This window comes from Cricetulus griseus, chromosome 3 (genome assembly GCF_003668045.3).
Source record: "Cricetulus griseus strain 17A/GY chromosome 3, alternate assembly CriGri-PICRH-1.0, whole genome shotgun sequence".
In the NCBI taxonomy this organism is placed as follows: Eukaryota; Metazoa; Chordata; class Mammalia; order Rodentia; family Cricetidae; genus Cricetulus; species Cricetulus griseus.
In genome coordinates, this window is record NC_048596.1 from 272,840,450 (window position 1) to 272,858,596 (window position 18,147).

Below are 18,147 nucleotides of genomic sequence, written 5' to 3' on the forward strand. Positions count from 1 at the left end.
ATGTGATTTCTGTTCTTCAGTCTATTCGTATGATGCATTGTAACTTATTGCATATGCTGAGCCAGCCTCTTGCCTCCTTGAGATGAAATCAACTTGGTCTTGTCATCTAACCTTCTTCTAGCATTCCTGGATTTGCCTTGCAAATATCTTTGTTAATTCTTTGAGAATTTTGTACAATGCGTCTTGATTATATTCACTTTCTTCCCCAACACCTCCCCGATTCACCTGCCCTCCTCTGTCCACCATGCTTTGTGACCTTATTTTTCAATGACTTTTATTATTGTTATTATTATAATTTTTGCATCCTTACCACAGTTTTCCCGCCCTCCTCTACGTCCAGTCCCTCCCCACCACCTCCCTTCTGTCTCTTCCCCATCCACTCCTCCTCTGTTTCTATTCAGAAAAAGGAAGGCCTCCCATGGACATCAGCCAAATATAGCCGATCAAGTTAGAATGAGATGGGGCAACTCTCCTCATATTAAGGCTGGACAAGGCAACCCGTATGAGGAGTAGGGTCGCAAAAGCTGACAAGAGTCAGAAAGCTCCTACTCTAACTGTTAAGGTCCCACAAGAAGATCAAGCTACACAATCGTAAAATGGAGGCAGGAGGCCTAAGTCAGTCCCATGTAGGATCCCTGGTTGTCACTTCCGTCTCTGTAAGTCTGTATGAGCTCAGGTTAGTTTTCTTGTGGTGTCCTTTACCCCTCTGGATCCTATAATCCTTCCTCCTCTTCTTCAGCAGGATTCCCTGAGCTCTGCCTGACGCTTGGCTGTGTGTCTCCGAATCTGTTTCTGTCAGTTGCTGAAAGAAGCCCCTCTGATGACAATTGGGCTAGGCCCCAGTCTATGACTAGAGTAGAATATCGTTAGACATCATTACATTGACTTTTTTCCCCTAGGCCTTTGGGCTATCCAGCCCTGGGTCCTGGCGCTCCAGGCAATGGGACCTTATTTTTTAAACCCATGGAGCTCAACTGTGATGCTCATGTATTCTCAGATGTTGTCATCCACAGGAAGTGGTCACACACTCAAGAGTAGATGACATTGGAAATATTTTGTTGAGAAATTTTGCATCTATGTTTATCAAGGAAAACAATGTGTGTGTGTGTGAGAGAGAGAGAGAGAGAGAGAGAGAGAGAGAGAGAGAGAGAGTCTTTATCTGGTTTTGTTATCAGAGTAACACCAGTTTTGTAGAAGGAATGTGTTAGTGTCTCTCTCCTTTCCACTTGGTGGAACAGTTTGAGAGATATTGGTATTAGGTCTCCATTAATAGTTTGGTAGAACTTGACAATGAATCTATTCAGTCTTAGTTTTTTCTTTGTGAGAAGAATTTGTGTTTTATTGTGTGTCTGTGTGTGCATGATGTAACATGGTGAGTATGTATGACATCATGTACATGTTTAGGTCAGAAGACTTCCTTATGGAGTAAATTCTCTCCTTTAACTGTTATGCAGTCTATGGGAATTGAGCTCATGCCACCAGACCTGCATAGAAGAATCCCTTTACCTACCAAAAAAATCTCAGCAATAGGGAATTATTCAAGTATTGCTCCACCCATTTCCCATAGACATGAACATTTCTACATGAAACTAGAAATGGGACCATGAGAGGAGAAAAGGGCTTTAAAGTGCCGGACATGGGGAAGACAGTAGATTGTATAAGATATAAAAGTGGAAAGGTGAGTACTGGGGGGTGATGGGTGCAAGGAAAGAGGGAAACCAGGAGATGGGGAGGGAGTGTGGGAGAGAGGAATGAACAAGATACAGTATGCATGAAAATGCCATCGGGAAATCTGCTGCCTTGTATGCTAATTTGAATACAATTGCTTTATCACCAGTGGCTTATTATGTAACTAAAAACCCTCTGATCACATGTGGGCACAAATATAGAAGTTGGTGCTGATTGTGTGGCTGTAATGTGATTCAGCAATGCTATTAGTGGATAAAATTTAGTGAGTGTTCTTGAACTTAAGTTTGGAAAGCATTGACTTAGCTATGCATCATGTTTTAGATGACTTTATTTGACTTTACAAAAATGATCTCATACAACTCCTTATTTTCTCTCTTTAACATTTAGCCTTCTTTTTTGTGTCTCCCTTGTGACTTCCCCTGCACATCTAAGACCCAGTCCTTCTAATCCTCCCCCCAAAAATCTACCTATAGGTTCTGATTGGCATTGCCAGATGCCACAATATTGCACAGGAATTTCTATGCTCAAAATTGATTTGTTGTGCAAAAGAAATTCAATTTCAACCCTGTGTTCTAGTCCTTTGGTTGCTCACTATGGCAGCCCTTGCCTGACCCACTTCCTGTAATGGAAGTGAAGGTGGTCACCTTCCAAAGCTCCTTTGCAGGTGGCCTGCCACATTTTAAAGGGTCCTAATTAAATAATAATGGACAAAGCACTCTAAAACACAGCCAGCCATTCAACCTCTCCTAATATGAAATCTTCTTTACTACCCATAAATATTGAAGCTTCTGTGGGATAGTTGTTTCAGTTGGTAGCAGATGTATTGAAAAATAGAAAAGCTTTCATCATAGGTTTGACTAGAATGCTAACTTTTCCTTACTCCTGAATATGCTCAAGCTTCCGTTTCCTGGCAGAAGGGAGGACAGTGAGTCATTTCCTGACAATTGAAAGCAGAGACTTTTGTTTCAAAAGTATGTTCCTTTTATAGCCCTGAATCTTTTAAGATTCAGTGTCAAAGGCCATGTGATTTAATGCCAGGGACTTCTGTTACCAAAAAGAAATGGAGACATTTATGGGAGGAAGAAAAAAAAGCTAGTGGGGGTATTCTAGTTTCAATTTAGAAACACAAAGAACCTGATCCTGATGTTTTAAAATAGTAAAAAGCTAAACAAACTGAAAAACCAGTGACTTATTGGGAACCTTGGAAAACTGAAGGTTTAGAATGAATGACTTATTGGTATCCTTGGAAGAGATAAGGGTTTAGAATGAACTGCTTGTTGGATCTTTGTAAGAGCTGAGGGTTTAGAATGAATGACTTACTGGATCTTTGGAAGAACTGAGGGCTTAGAATGAATGATTTATTGGATCCTTGGAAGAGCTGAGGGTTTAGAATGGTCACTTCCAAATCTGAAGAGTGGTATCGAAACATGAGAAACTGGTAAAATCAGGCCCTTGAGAGCATAAGCCACCGGAAGCTGGTTTGGATCATCAGGAGAGTGAGAAAAAACCTCACCAAGTTTTCATGAAGAAGAACCAAGAGTTTGCTTTGTTACCCAGGAAAGAGGAATAGTTTGTAGGGGAAGCTGTAGCCACGCCTACTTAGGGGCTGGCTACAGGTATGCCTGATCACGCTTGCGAGGGCGTGGTCAGGGTGATGTAGAATGACTGTGTTTTCTCTTTCAGTTTCACTTTGGTACTTGCTGGACAGACTGCTGCCACGCTGGCTGGCTAGGTCGCTCTGTAAGTAAGGCTTTTCCTTATTAAATACCCTTATATTTCCACTTGGCTCCGTATTGGTAATTTCCCACTATAATAGTTAATGCCGAGAAAGGTACCAGTGTCTTCAAAACAAACGCCTTCTCTGCCAGAGAAGATTGGCCAAAGCTTTTATCAAACCTGGGAAAGGGCACTATTTCCAATTTCAAACCGGTTCTCCCCTTCCTAGCTCATGTGAGTAGAGGAGTAAAGACTAAGCAACACTGGTGAGAATACAGATAACAAATCAATGAAAGCCTGAAATTTAATAATTGGGAAAAATACCTGCAGGTCATAACAACTTACGACTGTAACAATGTGGCTTTGTTGGGTTATGCACATCCTTGTTGGAGGAAGTATGTCACAGTGGAGGTGGGCTTTGGGGTCTCATATATACTCAAGCCTTGCCCAGTGCTTCAGTTCACTTCCTGTTGCCTTCACATCAATCTGTAGGACTCTCAGTTCCTTCTCCAGTACTGTGTTTGCCTGCATGCCACCATGTCCTGCCATGATGATAATGGACTAAACCTCTGAACTGTAAGCTACCCCAATTAAATGTTTTCCTTTATAAGAGTTGCTGTGGTCATGGTGTCTCTTCACAGCAATACAAACCCTAATTAAGACAATATCTTTATGCGTTATAGTGCTATCTGAGAGTAGACCTAGATTTTTTTTAAATGTGTTTTGAAATTCTAGGTTAGCTGCTAATTTTTAAAACTATGATTAATAATACAAGGCAATATAATCAGAGAAGACTTCGTGGAATATTAGAAACAGGTGCTGTTGTTCTTCACAGAGAAATTCTGTACCTGAATTGCATAAAGCTAAGATCAAACAATAAATCAGGATTGAATGAGTCAATATATATGATGTGCCCATGATAGTTTTATGTGCACAGAAACTGCTTGATAAATACTGCTATCTTTACCATGAGCAGTAGGATTGTTATCACTGTCATGGTCATAAGCAAAACCATTGTGGGAAGGACACTGAGTCTCAGGGTTGAGAAGTGCTCATCTGAGATACTGACTTATTTTACTTAGTCCATGGATACTTACATACTATAGGCTGAGTTTGCCTAAAGTTTTACATGGATCAGTGGCTTCTGAACTACCCAGCTTCATGGTGGAACAAGAGAGTCTACACACTTTCCTGCCTTCCTTCAAGGTTATTCCCTACCCATAACGGCCAGGGCCTCTCCATGACCAAGAGTTGGTCATCTCTAAATAGAAGGATCATTTTTTTAAATCTCTGCTTTGTTTTGTTAGCCACTTCTCACTTCTAGGTACAGCTGATTCATCTAATAGATGCACAGCTCTTGAAAGCATTCATGGCTGTGTTCTGGCTTCTTTTAAAATTGGGGGAACAATAATGTTTTAGGTAGAAGAATGTTTTTTTGTCATTGTTCCATACATACTCTAGTGTGCTCCATGAAGTAGGGGTATTCAGAAGCGTAACAGGGGGAATGAAAGCATGAGTTTAGATCCCATGTGAAATAGAACTCTTCATCATGACATTTTCTGTGTGTCCTGAACATGCCATGCATTTGAAGGTCTCTGCTTGTCATCTGCCTATAAAGTTGGCTCTCCAGATCCACAGGTTCTGCACATGGACTCAGTCATCACAGTCAAACATGATATTTGGAAAAATAAAATTGTGTCTATAGGTAACACATGCAAATGTTTTTTTTTCTTTTCATATTTTAAATGACATGATTGGCAACTATTTACAAAGTTTGTATAGTGTTGGGGAGTGTAAGCAATCTATAGATGATTTGATTCAGGCTAGATGATATTAATATGCAAATACTATATCATTTATGAAGGCTTTGGGACGTCTGTGGATTTTTATATCTTTACAGTGCCTTAAATGAATTAGGCATGGTCACTAAGGGATGCCTCTACTAGATGCTGCTGGTTACTCAGCAGTTGTCCTTGTGCATCTGTCAAGACCAACTTTAATGAGACTTCAGCTCTCTCAGCAGAGTGTGGCTCATACAGTAGAGGGAGGTTGCTCACCTTGTGAAATGCAGAATGCAAAAAGTGACAGAGAGGAAGTGTCCATGAAAGGACTTCCGTGACCCACTTCCTCCAATTGTGTCTCATCTCTGAAACTTTCCAATAGTGCCAGCAAATGGAAACCAAGCCTTCAACACTTGAGCTTTTAGGGGACTGTAACAGATTCTAGAACTGAACCTCAACAGAGAAAGCCCTTTGGGAAGGAAAGGGGAAGATATTCATTCCCATGCTTGAGTATCTTTTAATTTTCCCCTTGTAGCTCAATGCTTGTGGGAACATCCAAACTCCTCCAGCATTTCTCATGAGCTAGAATCCCATTGCTTACCATAGACACTCAGTGGGAAAAGGTGCTGGGCAGACCCCACTCTAGCTCTGAGCACCATCTGCCTTCAGCACTCTCGTGTGGAAACACAGGATGAGATTACCCATGCTAGCATCCCCACAGTCCGGTAAATCCAAGCATCCCAACTGAACTCAAATACTCTACAGCATATTAGCCATGTTGGAACCAATCCCAAGGCTCTGGAATTGTGGTCCTGAAGTCATCTTTCATCCCTTAAACATTCTTCTTAAGGACTCTGCATCTCAACTAAGCTACTCATCAGAAGTCCACTTACCCAAGGTCTTCAAAATTTGGACAAAAGTCAAGGACCCATTTTTAAAAGTTTATTATATTATTGTGTCCCGGTATTTTGGCTAGTGTTCTGGCCAGGTTTATGTCAACTTGATACAAGGTAAAGACATCTGAGTGGATGGAACTTCAACTAAGAAAATGCCTCCATAAGACTGAGTTGTAGGCAAGCTTGTCTGGCATTTTCTTAATTAGTGGTTGATAGGAGAGGGCCCAAGCCCATTGTGGTTGGTGCCATCCTTGGGCTGATTGTCCTGCATTCTATAAGAAAGTAGGCTGAACAAGCAACAAGGAGCAAGCCAGGGGCCTCCATGGCCCCTGAATCAGCTTGTGAATCCAGGTTCCTGCCCTGTTTGAGTTCCTAACTTGACTTCCTTCAATGATGGACTATGATATGTAAGTGTAAGCCAGGTAAACTCTTTCCTCTCTAACTTTCTGTTGCTTATGATATTCTATCACAGCAATAGTAACCCTAACTAAGACTGCTGTAGACTTGGAAGAAGTGGCTAAGTGTATATTATACTGGACCAGTGGTGGGGAAGTGACTCATCTCTCTGTTAGCATGATTATTGGATGGGTTTCCCAAATGCATAATTCAGACACTGACTCGTGCTCCCATTCACCACGCTTGCTTTAAAACTGCATGACTTGTTCTCCTATGGAAGATGTGAACATTCCAAGTACTTGATATCCACAAGACAGCCAGAGGCTCTGCCTCTGTTTTCTATGTGTTTTGATTGAGAACACAAATCCTTTAGTGACAGCTATATAAGGTAATGGCTTCTTGATGGGTGGAGACTTCTGCCTCTCTAGGTAGGTCCTGTTTCATTTTATAGGTGAACAATGTGACATGATCCCATTAGAAGTCTGTACTGGATCTTTCACAGCTGGTTTGAGTGGCTGAGAGAAATGCAGCCTCTGTCATCTTGCTCAGTGTGACAAGGCATGAGCCGTGTGATTTCAGCCTGCCGAGTTTTTGAGGCTGGATCTCCCCCCACCATCCCACCACTTTTCTTATCTCAGATTCTAGACTTCTAGGTTTTGCTCCATGGGAACTGCTGCAGGGATACTTGGCCACCTCAAAGAAGGAGGCACACCAAAGACTTTTCAAGACTAAGGGTCTCACCAGAGTGGCCAAGTGCATCTTCAGGGTCTTCATGGGTAGCACATCCTATTACCATTGCTTTGGTTTATCTTCCTTTGTCATAACAGCCAATTCAAGACAGTAGTTTATACACAATTTAGCTCATAGTTTTGATGATTTCAAGGTCAAAGATCAAGGTCTCAGCTCCTGGTGAGGGCCTTGTTATGCATCATAGCATGGCAGAGAGCATCACAAGGGAAGACATCATGTGTGTTAGCTTTGGCCTCTCCGTCCCTCTACATAAAATCCACAATACTGTAATGGCAACCCCCAACTTCATGACCTCTTTACATCTTAATCACACTGCAATGCTACACTTCAAAACACTATCAACATATGGCTTTGGGGATTAAGTTTCTGAAACATCAATTCTGGGTAACATAAATGCCATATTAATCAGCATTGCCTTGATAGCTTCTATGGGCCCTTTGTAAGTATAGTCACATTGGATTCAAATATCTACCTTTCAAGATTGGTGATGATATTGTATCACATAATCGAGAATACTAAGGAATGAAATCAATTTAAGTTTTGTAGATTTTTATTTATGCATACATACGTATTTGTATGGCACATACACAGGGGCCCCTGGAAGCCAGAAAAAGGTATCAGATCCAGGAGTTACAGGCAGATGTGAGCTGCCCAGTGTGAGCACCGGAAACTGAGTTCAGGACGTCTGGAAGAGCAGCAAGTGTTCTTCATTGCTGAGCCATCTCTTCAGCCCCAGGAATCAGTTCCAAAGCCACAGGAGTGTTTGGTAAAGAGTTACCGAGTGAGTGAATGAAAAGCTAGTGGGAGCTGGAATATTCTAGTAGATGAATTCTTTAAGTCAGACTCTTTTCCAGACATTTGAAGCACTTCTTAAATTTCACGTATTCTGTGACTCCAATCTACAAGCCTAGGCACCTCTGTAGGAGATACCATAATTTACACACAAACCCATCAACATTGCTCTTTAACTCATCCGTAGAAAATCCAGTCATTAATTTAAGAATACCAGGCCTAGTCTAAGCAAAAGGAGCTCTGGAGTGAAATAAGATCGTCTCTGTCCTGGTAGAGCCTTGGGAAGCAGACACATTAACCCTCAAGGCCTTTTCTTTACAATAAACTCACTCAAGGGAATCATGTGTCGGTGTCTTCTGTGAACCCACAGCTGCTTTGACACCTTTCATACTCATATTCACATTATAGAGAAACACACGCAAGCACCCTTTTCTAGTGCCCTGGAGAATACCAACTGCAATGGCAAATACAGAAATAAAGACCAAGTGAGCAGTTGCTAAAAATTAAGATGGGAGACAGGAAGTGTGTGGATATGCTTATAAAGGGTCGGGACCTAGGCTCCTCACAGAGATGGCCAATCTTCACTGCGGTGGTGATACACAGAACCACGCCTGTAATAAAGCTAGTGTGTGTCCTAAATGCATCACAAATGCACGCGCGTGCGTGCACGTGAACACACACACACACACACACACACACACACACACACACACACACACACACACACAACAACAACAGCAACAACAACAACAGAGGAAAACCTGCAAAAGGTTGGTAGCTTGTATTAAACCATTACCATGGGTGCAATGTATTAGAGCTTTATCAAATTCTATGGATGCTGGAAACTGAGCAAATACTGCACAAGATCTGTTTGTAAATTCTTCACAACTTCAAGTAAATCTACAATTGCAATGTAAAAATGTTTAGGTTTAAAGGTGGGAGTAGTTGTCCCAGCATGAAAGAGCCAGGTTAAAGAAGAGTACAGTGAATGTGGTATGTAGATGCATCTGGTTTCTGGTCTCACACACATGTCTCCAGTGACTGGCAGACACCACAGCACCCACAGAGAGCTCTTGGTAGTGTCATGTGCCAGGTCACATGATGTTTAGTGGTAATGAAGAGAGAGGATGTGACCACAGTGGAGAAGCAGGTATACCGTTAAAAAGGCTTCAGGAATCATCAATGTCACAGCGGGGATGTGATGTCACAGACAACAGAGAGGAGGAGAATGTCACAATGGAGCGTCTCCTCCAAGGAACAAGACTAACTGTACCAATCCCCTGGAGACCCTATTTTAACATCTCTTTTTCCTGACTGCCATCATGATGTCTCAAATCTTCCTTTCTCCTCCGTGGGAGGTGGTTTGAAAATATTTTACATCATAAAATATGGCGTCTCAATTTCTAATTTGTTCATATCACTTCTATAGATCACACCTGCGTGTGTGTGTGTGTGTGTGTGTGTGTGTGTGTGTGTGTGTGTGTGTGTGTGTGTGCATGTGCATGCATGTGGATGCCTGCAGTCAACCTCAGATGTCATTCCTCAGAAGCCTTACTTTTTAAGGCAGGAGTTCTCAATGGGACCTGGAATTTTCTGAGTCAGTTAGGTTGGCAAGTTACATACCCATGCTGGGAATATGACTACCCACCATGCCACCTATTTTGTTTTTCCTTACATGGGTGCTGGGAATTGAACTTAGATCCTCATGCTTGCAGAACAGGCACTTTACACACTGAGCTATCTCTCTAGCACTATGCCTTATGATATGGTTGCTTTAAGTCATGCATCATCAAGGTCAAGGGCATGGTGCATGGAATTTGACTTGTGTAGATGGGCTCAAATCTTGGCTCAGTCAATCCATAGAAGAGCATCTCTAGAGAGCCCCACCCCCCATGCTACCTCAGTGAGCCTCAGCTCTAGCTTCTGCCTCTCAATGTTATTGGGAATGATGGCTGAACTAATAGGAATGGAAGTGTCAAGGTGATGACTAGAGTGTGATTGGTTCCTGAGGAAAATTATGAAAATTGGTTTGTGTTTCATATTCCAGAGTGAAAGGGATTTCAATGAAAAGATAATTGGTCTTCATATGTTTTGCCTGTAGTAGTAATAGTATGTGCTGGGAAGAAGATACACACACACACACACACACACACACACACACACACACACACACGTTTCATCTCCAGCTTTTGAATCCTCCAAATGAACTCTGCAATTTGGCTTCTTTCAGCCCTTCTGAGAACTGAGAGCATTTGCTTATAGTGAAAGCCTAGTCTGCCCAGCCTCTCCATTATAGGCTTTGCTTTATCACACTCACGGCAGCAGGAGACATCTGCTCATCTGGGTCTTTGAGGAGGTGATAGAAAGGCATTTCTTCTGAAAACAGAAATCCCAGGCTCTCAGATCTCAAAGACAAAAAAGACTGAAAGGAAGCTGATTGTGACAACAGGGCTGGCATCTTTCCATGGGAACTGGCTCCTGCTTTAGGTGTATGGCACCGGGAGAATCTATTGCTCACCACACCTCCCTCTACCACTACCACCACCACCCCAGCTTGTATAGGAATGAACCTTGGAACAACTTGCTAACTAAATTCGTGTGATGTGCTGCGTTTGGTCTTCCTAAATTCCACTGCTGAAGTCCCAAACCCCCACTTAACTGAGTAGGTGAATGAATTTTAGGGTAGGGTTTAACAAAAGACCTTCAATGGATGCCCCGGTCTTCTACCACAACAGGAAGAGATAAGAAAAATTCCAATAGCAATGGCTTTTCCTCCCTTGAGGAAGACACATATAATTACAAGCAATGCAGCATCTATAAAGTAACTTAACCAGAACTGGGAACACTTCTGAAATCCTTTCCACCAAGGTTTCCAGAGAGGTTGGAAGGAATTTGGCCAGAGCGATTTTGAATTTGGCTTACTGTATGGATGGAGCTGTCAGGTCGACTTGCATAGCTGTGTGAGCCTGGCACTACTTCATTTTGGCACTGCGTGCCTCACATTGCTAGGTGGTTGTCCACTCTCTCTCCCTTTCCCCACTGACACATGACTTCTCAAGGGTAATGAGCAACTACACTTACATCTAATGCAGAGATTATACGAAGCCATAGTTCAGTCTATGCACTGGAATGAGACAACAGGCATTGAAGCTCAGCTCCTTTTCTATACAAACAGTATGACTTCACATGTTCCTCAGTCTTCCTATGCCTCTATTTTTTCCATCTATAAGAAGGAAGTGTGATAATATCTGCTTCACAGCATTTTCCTGAAAACTAAATGAGTTAAACATGGTGTTTTCCAACAATGTTAGACATAGAAGTCATTGGCTATAATCATAAATAGCTGTTGTTGTTGGTTCTAAGGCTACAAACCAAGCTTTACACAATATCATTTCTACTTCCTGATTTATCTTCAGGCATGTAAGTCAACACATTACCTATTAAAATACTATTTTTATGTTATGGGTATTTTGCTTACAAGTATGCGTGTGTAACCATGTGCATACCTAGTGTCTGCAGAGGCCAGAAGAGGGCACCAGATGCCATGAAACTGGAGTTACTGTCAGATGCAAACCACTAGGGAGGTGCTGGGAACCCAACTCAGTCGCCAGTGCTCTTAACCACTGAGCCATCTCTCCAGCCCCTACACAGCACCTGCTAAGTCAAACTGAGTACTTTACTACTCTTCTCCTAGCTAAAAACATCTGGTGTAAATGTAGGTAACAAGAGGTAGAACATTCTAGAGCTTTCTTGCACAAGCACAGGAAAGCATGTCCTTCTGTGGAAGAGCATGTCTGAAAGAACATGAGGGAGATTGTCCACCACAGCTGTTCCTGTGTCACCCCTGTCTTCATCAGATCCAAAGAAGCAGGCCTCACTCCCACATGCCCTGTAAGGAGAGACCAGCCAAGTCACAGCCCAGAAATCACTCAGCATGCCAAAATCTCAAACTCCAGAAGTAGAGGCAGGAGGATCATGAGTCCAAGGATAGCCTGAGCTATGTAATGAGGCCTTGCATCACGGGGGAGGGGTGGTAAAGGCTTGTATTTGTGGAGATGAAGAGTCTGGATTCTACACCTCAACTCTTGCATTGGAAAAGAAGTTGCATGAAATAAGATGGATCTTAGGAAAGACAGCTTAGAGCAATAGCTACACGAGAATTGCCCAAGTATTTCAGTCAGAATTCCCGTGCCTACAACCCTATCTGCCACACTGCTGTCCTCAGCTCCACCTTGAATGTCCACCACCGACTCTCCAATGAAGTGCCTCTGACTACTCTCAGCGACGCTGGCAATATGTGAGTTGGTGGCTGTCTATCCCCCTTGCAAAATAGCAAGGTAGGTGAGACCTAAGCTTTAACTGAGGGGAAGTTTCGCTGCTCTGATGCTCTTTGACGTGCGCTGAGGAGGCGGGTGCAGCAGCTTAGGTACGAGTTGCTATTTATGCAGACCTGACAAGTGGATCCCATCAGCACCTTCTTTGTTCTCTTCGATGCCGTTATGAGTCTCCAAACTTTACATCTTCCACTCCCAAATAGTTTCATCTTCCCAAAGCTTGAAATATGAACAAAGGAATAATAGCTCGCGAATTTGCACTTACAGCACAAATAATTGTTAAAAGTCCTTAGCTTGGAGAGGGAGAGGGAAATCCTGTTGCTGACCACCTACCTCTTAGAACTGGGTGCAGAACGGAGAAATACATGCAGTGCTCTTTCCATGGATGCTGATCAGGGCAGAGCTCTGCAAGTGACAGCTGCTGTCTGTACTTGAACATGTCATCACCATCATCAAGTCTCCCACTGAGCACCCATTCTCTTAGACAGCTGCTTCTTTCTCCTCTCTCCTTCCATCTTACTTTCTGTAAAGACGCATAACAACTTGTATTTCCCAATGCTATGAGGTAGAGTGAGCGCTCAGTCGGATCAAGGCCCCTCCAACAGTCCTGACTTGTTTGCACCATTGCCTTTGCTCTCTCTCTCTCTCTCTCTCTCTCTCTCTCTCTCTCTCTCTCTCTGTCTCTCTCTCTCTCCTCCCCAGTTTCTTTTTCCAAGTCACAGAGCTTGGGACTGTCTGTCCTTCAAGGCCCTGTGCTGGGAAGCTCGCTAATATTACACATTACTATGTTGCCCTGGGCAATTTTCCTTATCTACCACAGAAAACAGTTACAGTGAGTAGTTGCCACAGTGGCCAGGGATACAAGGTTGGTTCCAACTCCAACTATTTGTCTTGGGAAAACTTGCAACAACTTTCTGAAGATGATAGTGGGGGGTCTGAAATGGGACACCAGTCTCTGAAAATAATCCAGGCAGATGAATCTGTTCTCTGAAACATGTCTGTTCTCTTTAAAATTAACCAGTGAAGATGATGAGATTTTTTTTAATGTGAAGAAAGATAAAATTTGTTTTTCTTATAGTATTTCAGAGAGAGGGAGAGAGAGAAAAAGAGGGAGGGAGGTAGATAAGTCTAGCAGCTTTGGTAACGCCCCACTTTAGAGTCAGCAAAATGTGAATTAAAGCCCAGTGATAGCTGTTCTCATTAGGTCACCTGCTCCAACTTCCATGATTTTTAAGACCGTTCTTTACCAGCTGGAGTTGTTGGCTTGAATTTTGTGGTACATGTTAGTACTCAGGGCTGGCAATACTATGTGGTAAGTTCCCAATGAGTGAAAGCTATCAAGAATTCTGAAGAAAGAATATAGTAGAATGAATTATATTTTTAAATTTACAGTTACTGATAACCAAAAGCACAGCAGGATAGAATATTTTAAACAGCAATTGAAGGGACCTCACCAGAGGCTGAAAGAGTGGGACCACTCAGTCTCAATAGTTCCTCTTCCCTAACTATGAGCAAAGCAAACCTCTTTTCTTTTCTTTTTAAAAATTTACTTATTTTTATTTTATGTACACTGATTTTTGCCTACATGTATATCTGTGTGAGTGTGCCTGATCCTCTGGAACTGGAGTTACAGACAGTAGTGAGCTGCCATATGGGTGCTGGGAATTGAACTCAGGTCCTCCGGAAGATCAGCCAGTGCTTTTAACCTCTGAGCCATCTCTGCAGCCCGTAACCCTCTTTTCTTAATGCGTACATCATCTGGTATTTTGTTACATCAATAGAATCAGACTAATACAGCATACAATCCATTAATTACCTGTCTGTCTTTATTACTATCTAGAAAAGAAATACAAAGGCCAACTATCATTTAACATGTTTACAATAATCAATAAAAGCAAGCCAGGTAGGAGGACAGGGGTAAACTTGACTTTTTATGCTTTTGTTTGCGAGCCCAGCCTTTAACAGCCATAAACTTGACTTTTTTAACTACAAAATTTCATAGGTTGAACTTAGGAAAGATATACATATTTTATATAATATTATAGAAAAAATTCTGTTCCTGAACCATAGAGTTAAATGAAACTAAAGAGCCCAAGTATCTAGGTGGAGACAAACTCGTGCCATGAAAACCATCCCAAGTGACTCAGAATGCAATGCAATTCCTGTGCTTCTCTCTCCCCACTGCTGTGCCCTCAGGGGAAAATACCAAATGAACATGGCAGTCAGTGACCCCCTCCTTAGCCTCCTTTAAAAGTCTATCAGATCACCAGGTGGTTCTGGATCGAGAAGCCATAGCACACCCTCAGTGGTTTTGCGGTGTTGGTACAGATAAATACTGTTTGTTCATCAAATAGGTAAATAAGTAAACATATCGAACAAATGGACTAATTTAGGCTTTTGAAATCTGGTTATTTTCAAATCCAAATCTTAGAGTGAATTTGCATTGGAAAGTCTGTGAGTCTTACCAAGTAATTAAAACAAAAGAGTCGAGTACTTTCAAACTTTGGGGAAAGTCTGATCTCAGGGAAGAAAACAATCCAACTTACAAATAACTCCTTGCAGACTTACTCCCTGACATCTCATTAGTTCCTATTGATCCAGGATCATTCAGACACATCCCTGCAGGGCAGCTAATTAGGAAGTTTCTGAGAGAGGACGGCAGGCTGGCCTAGGTCTAGGCAGTGTGTCCTTTATATCATCCATTGCCAAGCCTCACTTTCCTCATCTAGAAGGCACTGTACTTCCAAGACAGTAATGTCAAGCATAGCAAATGAGGACATGGTGCCTGGTGATGAGTCACAGTCACACGGCGGATGGTGGGAAGGCCCATGCTTGCAGGACCACCCACCCATCATTACCTTACAAGTCTTCACCCTCAGAGCCCAAGTTCTATTCCAGGCTTTGGATGTGGGCAGGCAAGCCGTTAAAAGGAAAGCAGTGACAGCCAGCATCTCCCTCCCACAAACCCGGTGATTAATATTTCAAGGCCGACTTATCAGGGAGCATCAGGCTAAGATGATTAATAAATCAAATAGGCACCCAAGTTTTAATGAGACACTCTTTGTTTCCTGATCTCTGAATTTTGAAATCATACTCCAAGGATCCTGGATCCCGGTAACCCTGTTTCTTGCTGTCCTGCCTATCCTGAGGGAACTGAATGGAATCAGAAAGCTTTTTGTTTTTATTTCTTCAGGGAATACAATCCCAGTGATAACAACATGCATCTTGCTATAACATAGAAAATAGTTACCACTTCTACAGAGGACAGGCAGACCATCACAGGTGTTCTGGGACCCTTGACAGTTATTGTAGGGCACTGACAGGCTGCGTGGAAGTATTCAGGGCCTGGGATCTGGGAGATTTGAGTTTGTAAATGATATGTGACCTTGGGAAGAGGACAAAGGCAGAATGGCATCAGGCAACAGGGGAAATGGGCATCAAGGCTGAAGATGACGCCAGAAGCAACAGGTCCCTGGTACAGAGAGAGGCAGAGACACCCAGTAGAGCAAGAATACAACTGACTTCCACTTTTCCTTCCTTCCAGTGGGCCTCCACAGTTCCCTCACCTTCCTGGGCCTCAGAAGCCTTCTTTGACAAAGGAGGCAGAAACCCCAGTTCCAAATGTATCTAGGGCTAAGTAAGAAAAGATTGGGTGCATTTCTGGTGTTCAGTGTATCTTACCTTCCCTTGAGCAGGAAAATATAGTAAAAAGGACTGACAAGGTCCCGAAGATCACTAGCAAGAATACAGATAAGTATCGCTTTGATGTCCACTTGTGGTGGATTCAGTTTCTTAGGATTTTCTTCCTGCTTGGTGGTAGTCATCTCTAGAATGGACTAAAATGTAACGATAAGTCTTTACTCCATCCAATGGAGCCCTGCCACCACGTGGGCGCCCAGAATAACACACAGAGTCTTATATTAGTTTATAATGCTACTGGCCAATTGATTAGGATTTCTTAATATTCTAACTCAGTCTTAATTATCATAAATCTGCATATTTTGTAAGACTTATCTTATTGAGGATGCCTTCCACTGGCATCCTCTTCCCGGGATCACATGGCAGCTCCGTAGAGAAGAGAGCAGGAGGAAGAGGAGGAGAAAGAGAGTGATTTCCTGCTTATATTCTGAGTCTGCCTGCTATGTCACTTCCTGCCTGTATCACAAGATTTCTTTTTACTACATTTCCCAGAATCCTCCTCAACTCCTAGTCCTACCTATCTTGCTTTTCTATTGGCCAACAGTACTTTATTTATCAACCAATAAGACAAACATACACATAGAAGGACCTCCCCCATCACTAAAACATAAGCACAACATCAAGTGTGCAATAGCGACTTAGAATTAGACAACCACAATCCCTATGATGCCCTTGGCTCCACAAGTGAGCACACATTTGCAAAGTGTGTAAGTCAGTCCTTGGAGCCCGTCTCCACAGCCTTGGAGTCAAACAACCATTATAGAAAGTGCCCATTTTGTTTCTCTACCAAGCCGTTCCTCCAAGAATGGAATGATGTCCCTCACTTTGGAGAAATTCAGCTTTGGAGACCCAGACTTGTACAGCACCTTTCATTTTGTTTCTCCTCTTCCTGCTCTGAACACTTGAAGCTGTCTCCCAGAGAGCAAAGCCCAGTCTAGTTGAGACCTACTGCTCTGCAAATCCATTTTTCCCCTTCCTCTGGGGATGTCCCCATGCGTCTGCCGAGTGTCTGCGAGGCCTCTCCTAGAGAGTCTATCTTGTGACCACCTGTAGCCTCTTACTGGCAGACAGGACAGGTCTTGCTCGTCATGTTTTCACACACTGATGGCCCATTACTCCTCTATCACCAGAGATCCCTATTCCTCTGCTCTTTAAGCTGTTTTCTTCATAAACACAGGTGAGTTAGAATCATTTTAAGAAACCCCATTTCCTAGAAGGAAGTACTCCAAGGCTCCACCTGGTGCTAGGCAGACTGGACACATCACAGAAGGATCCAGGTTCAAACCACCCAGAATGAGCACTGGATCCCATGAAGCCAGAGTTCCACCTTCCATAAGATTGTCAGGTGTAGGTGTCAGCTGCAAGCAGGATTCCGATTGTCACTGGCAATGGAACACAGTCTCTCAGCACACTGACAGCTGCCTGGGACCTCTTTTCAGAGACCCCTGTTAGGGCAAAACTGGGATTTGAGGCTTTGACAAAGAAATGACTTTGAGAACAAGCTAAACACAAAGCAAGTTTGGGTTTATGAAAGACAGAACGGTGCCCGAGAGAGAACAAAGCACCCCAAGGTGACAAGTGTGGGCCACTCGGCCACAGAACTGCAATTAGCTTTCTTTGCAATGAGTGTATATCGGGTTTGAGTGCCTCTCAAGTTGCATCTCCAAAGGTTGCTAAGAAACTTCTAACATTGCCCAAAGAGTGTAATTTGTAATGAGGTTAAAAGTTAAAGGACTGTTCCCAGGACATAAGTGGTAGGATACAAAATTTCATGCAGGTTAACATCCTTCCTGTGTACTAAAGAAAAACACACTGAAAGAGCATCAAGGAAGCAATCCTACTGGGAATAGATACTCCCTCTCCCCCCCACCCCCCTACCCCTCTCCCTTTCTCTCTCCCTACCCCCTCTCTCTCCCTCTTTTTCCCTCTCTCTCTCCCTCTGTCTCTCTCTCTTTTTGTTCCTCCCTCCCCTCTCTCTCCATTTCTCTCTTCCTCCCTCTCTCTCCCTCCCTCCCCCTCTCTCTACCTCTCTCTTTCCCTACCCCCTCCCTCTTTGTCCCTCTCTCTCTCCCCCCCTCTCTCTCTTTTTGTCCC

The 18,147-nt window shown here is 42.9% G+C and overlaps 1 long non-coding RNA gene across 3 annotated transcripts in view; it reads left to right on the forward strand.

Moving 5' to 3' along the window:
• The first annotated feature begins 3,379 nt into the window (after positions 1-3,379).
• The window catches only part of LOC107978266, a 37,413-nt gene continuing 22,645 nt past the window's right edge, over positions 3,380-18,147 (forward strand). For 2 of the 3 annotated variants that reach the window (XR_003484205.2, XR_003484206.2), the window contains exon 1: positions 3,380-3,429. This is a non-coding gene — a long non-coding RNA (uncharacterized LOC107978266). Of the gene's footprint in view, positions 3,430-3,932; positions 3,982-18,147 lie in introns of those variants that run through there. The other variant, XR_003484207.2, reaches the window with a different exon arrangement.